Source organism: Cynara cardunculus (assembly GCF_001531365.2).
Source record: "Cynara cardunculus var. scolymus isolate 2C chromosome LG 3, CcrdV1, whole genome shotgun sequence".
Taxonomy (NCBI): Eukaryota; Viridiplantae; Streptophyta; class Magnoliopsida; order Asterales; family Asteraceae; genus Cynara; species Cynara cardunculus.
This window is the reverse complement of record NC_037530.1, coordinates 6,745,213-6,750,497: the sequence shown is the minus strand read 5'-3', so window position 1 is coordinate 6,750,497 and position 5,285 is coordinate 6,745,213.

The window sequence follows — 5,285 nt, the reverse complement described above, 5'->3', positions numbered from 1 at the left end:
CTTCAACCTATGTCATATACACAACTAAACCTTGTGCCTGCTGCTGTCATATACACAACTAATACAACAAGTATTTCACAACTAAACCCTATGCCTGCTGTTGMTRYTAATGTRTGWGGATTTACATTCTCAAGCCTCATGGTCTTTAGTGCACATGGTCTTGAAGTATTTCACAAATATTTGATGAAGTTTGAACCTAAACCTTTTAAAAGACTAGGTTTCACGGGTAATCCAGATACCATAAGACCGATGACCCTTTAAAGGTAAATAAAGCTACCACATAAAAAAATCATTAATCTAAGAGTTAATTATACTTTTCAGTGATTTGCCCTTGCTGCCACCATACATGATCTTAAAATCGAAATCCTGCCAATAATGACTTCGAAGAATCTAAGCGACGTTATAGAGCTTCTTGTGACCATATTTGATCACGAAAAAGGTAATTGAATTGTGTGGAAGATGTCTCAAAAGAGCTAACCACGTGCTCACAGTTCCTTGACCTTTCAGCTGGTGTTTGGTCTCGAATGGACGAACTCCTTTGACCAACCAGACACATACATAAAAAGGAATAGAGGAGAATGTTCTTTTCAACTTTCATGCTATCAAAGAGATCGGCGAACCCTTTTGACATACCCTCTTCAAACCAGCTACATTTGGTTCATAAGCCTAATTATGCATTATCTTATCCGCAACATAGTAATGGATCCTCTTAGATCCAATCTAAATGCCGAGGATGAGTTTGAAAGGGAAGACTGTCTATGAAAGAGAGCACAAATAACCATGGATCTTGAAGCCCCATTTCCTTCCTTCGTGGAAAGAATCGAATAGTGTTAGGTTATGTTAAGTTTCTTTTTTGTGTTACACCACATTAAATTTATAAAATGGTAACCACAAGGGTGGTGCCTGATTGGTTTGAGCTTGACTCCAGGAGGTCACAGGTTCAAATCCAAGGAGGAATAAGAATCCACTTGTGGCCACGGTGGTTCAAATGCGTTGACTCCGGGCTATCTGTAAAGCATGTGGTCCCCCTGAGATTAGTCGGCTTGCATAGCGGGTTGGATATCCAGGTTAATAAAAAAAAATTATAAAATGGTAGAAACACCCTAATGTGAGGGAGCAAATAGAGCATTTAACAACAATAAGATAATATACGTTCCTGGGAGAGATGAAAATCAAAACAAGATGCTAGCTGCAAGGAAAAACTCGTAACAAACAAAGTCGAGGAACGAAAACCAATGAAACAAACCACATGGATGGAAACTATGATTAAATCTTAACTTAGTTATCCAAATGAAATAAAAATAACTAACTAGACCTAAAATATTAGTCATTTACCCTACAGTAAAACTTGAAAAGAGGAGGTCTATGTTAGGATGTGAGATCGATTTCCTAAGGTTGTGTTTGATACATTGGACATGACAAAATTTATCGTCCCACATTTGACACAAAATGTGACACAACAAAAACTTTATGTCCACGTTTGGCGCGACATAAGACATGGACAAGAACTGGGACATGAATATGTGGAACACCATAGAACAATGGTGAGACAGAAACAATAAGAATTTACTAATATACCCTCATGTGGTATATGACATGATATTTGTTTTAATTTTCACCACCGTCCATTGTTGTCGTCGCCACAATTGGTAGCCACTGCTGGCCACCTCCATTACAACCACCTCCTCCACAACCATTGTCAACCACCGATCATTACCACCCATCGCCACCACCACTACCATCGTCGGCCACCTCCACCTTCACCGGCACCACCACCTATTCCTCCACAACAACCTCATCCACCTCTGTCTGCCATCTTCACGTCCTGCACAACCACCATCGTCCACCAGCCACCACTACCTCTACCTCCACCTCCACCTCCACCTCCCTCTGTGCTTGCAACAACATTCATAAGATCTTCCAAACTGAATCAAACAGTCTTTCCTGCGTACAAATCGGGGTTTTTCGAACTGCCATCAAATATATCAAATTCTTCATTTTAACGTCGTACTATTATATATGTATGTATATGAAAATTGCGTTAAAATGTTTATAAATTAAATTATGAAATATTTATTTTATTTGTGTCATTTATAACTATTATATGATATATAAAATCGTCAAACAACTTTTGAGCAACTTGTCAACTCCTGTCCTAATCATATCAAGCACCAGACATGCAACTTATCCTCTTCATTCCAGACATTTTGTCATGTCCAGTCCAGACCTTTTGTCTTGTCCAGTGCAGACCTTTTGTCTTGTCCAGTTCTTTCATGTCACAATCTTGTCTTGTCATGTTTGTATACCAAAAAACGCTCCCTAAAGGTGCATTTGGCATGCAGACTACATGGGACAGGACGCAAAAAAAATAGTCTCATGTTTGGCATGCCATAAACAAAAAAAACATGAGACACGGTGGGACTAATTTTAACTTTAATGGGACAAATCTTGATATTTCTTGTTCCACCAAAAAAAAGTGGAACAACATGGAACTAAAGTTAAAATACAATATTACCCTTGTTATTTCATTCCAATAAAATACCTAATTCATCCCATTTGTGACAAGCCCTTTCAAGTAAAAATTCTCCTTTATACACTTTTACGTAGTTGCTGTCCTTAACGATATTTTCATGACTAAAGTTATTGGTGGCCTCTTTTGTATATTTCAATTGGATTTTGTAGTCATCCAATTCTTGGAAGAGCAACATGAAGTTTCAATTTATCAGATAAGTTTGGGAGAGGAAAAAAAAGGATTAATTGCAAGTACAAACTAAAAGAATAAACCATGGTTGCAAATGACGAAAGTGAAAGGTGGGTTGAATAACAGGTCAAAAATGGGTAATATTTAAATTCGATTGCCGGGTTAGCTCGTCAACACCTTTTTGTCATTTTTTTGGATATATATTTAATGTATTAAACTTGATTACAAAAACTACGTAATTAAAATATATTTTGATTGATTTGTTGTCATTTTACAGTCATTATATGATATAAAATAACATTGAACAACATTTAGGGATAATATGATCATTTTAATAGTTTTGTCCTGTCTTGTCCTAATCGTACCAAACATAGGACAAACAATTAGTCCCGTCCCGTCCTGTTCTGTCCCATCCCGTCCTGTCATGTCTCATGAAGTCTGCGTACCAAACACTACCTAAAGGGACAAGGCTTTTTCTTTCTTCACGTTGACGGTTCAGTTACAGAAAGATTGGGCCAAGGCCTAGTTAGTCATGGTCCTTATGGGTCTTTAGTTCAAATAAGATATAACCTTTAAATTATTTTTAAACAAAAAAAATACAATTTCATAAATCAAATTGCTATCGACTTCTTATAGTAATTTATAAATTAACAATACGGGAACTTCGAATCGAAATTATGCTAAAAGGAAAAACGTAAGATTTATTCTAATAAACAAATTATATTTATTTTGAAACAGAAAAAACAATACATATAACACATATTGATAGTCTAGACAATAATGACATTCAAATCAACCAAAAGATTCAGATGGCCGATTTTGTATGTGGGTGCTGTGGCGACACCGTCTGACGACAATTCTACCGCCGTGGATCGGTGAAGAGGTCTATTATTTGATAACAGTGGACGTGGGACCCTGATATAAAGGAGTCTACTCCATTTCCATTAAAAGAGGGTAATAATGATGGTCACCTACCATGGGGTTTATTTGTTGACACAATGAAAGCTTGAGGGAAAATTAAACTCAAGTATATGATTGATTTGGTCGGTCAGAAAATATTTTATTTCGATTGATTTGGTCGGTCTGAAAATATTTTATTCGATGATCTGTTTGAGAACGGATTTTTTGAAATATGCATATCTCGTATATAACAGCTTCAAGCCATAGACATAAAATCATTTGTTTGTACACAAAGGGTCTGTAACCGACAACCCTAACCTGACCTACATTGCATCAGTCCGATAGCATCATGTAATAGATAAATCAGGTACACGAGGTAGATGGCATAACCATGTCTTCTCGAATTTGAGAATAAAAGAAAAGAAAAGGAAAGAAAAAAACGTGTTATTACGATGGAGGTCCCTAAAGCTAACTTTCGTTAAACAACTCCGTTAGCTGAAGGGTATTTTTTCCTTATAAAATTTCCTTTTGTTTTCTATTAAAATATAAATCAAATATATAATAGCCCAATCCCAAACCCTCGCTGGCGGCACAGATCTCTCCCCCTCCCCTTCTGGTTTTTTCGATGGCACACATTTCCCTCCCCCTCCCTTCTTGTTTTGCCGGTGATTGAAGGAGGGAAACAGTCAAAGAAAACCAGTCAGAGGATACATCGATCAAAGAAACCCTTGCCAACGACAATGACCGATTTGAGTTCCAGTTTTAACAGTTCTAGAAAACGTTACAATTGATCTAGGAAATGGTTACCAACGATCGAGGAAATCATTACCATCGATCACTACCATCAATGGTGGTTCCAGATTTGAGCGATGGATGTGGTTTTATACACACACACACACACACTCGCCATGACTTGCAATCGTTGATAAAAAAGAGTGGTGTAGATGGATTTGTACGATTTGCAAATTATTTACCCTCTATCTAGAATTATATTTATAATATACATATTTTCTACCATAAGTCACGTCCTAAAAAACGTCGAGGTTGCACCATGATTCTTAGGACTTGACTTCGCCACCACTCCACGCATCACACGATCACGCCATAACCTTGTTTAAAACCTTAATTTAACAATAATATTTTTAAGCATTGTTATTTCCACCAATAGGAATTTTTCGAGATTAAACGTCTTAAAAGAGAAATAATATTTTATTGTACGTATTAAATGTTTTAATAATAAAATTATATTATAATCTTTAAAAATAAAAAAATGTGTTAGAGTTGAATCTAATTTTTTAATAATTTCAATTTTTAGATCTGCTTGTTACAAACTTCTAAGATTATCTATACTATATTATAAATACTATATTATAAAGCATTTGACGGAAACTTTTAAAAACCATTTTTTATACACAAAGTACTGTTAATTAATGCATATTACTTAAAATTCGAAATTACAAGTAAATTGTACATAAGTATAACTTATTAAAATTCCATTTTTGAATTCGTATATCTAACTGTAGATAAAAATAATCAAATACAAGATAAACATCTCATTTTAAATATAAAACTCTAAAATATAATTAGGATAATCATTAATTTATAACAGAAAGTTAATTATTATTTTTATAAAGAATTATATTATTAAATCATAAATAAATTACTTTATTGTTAAACATAAATT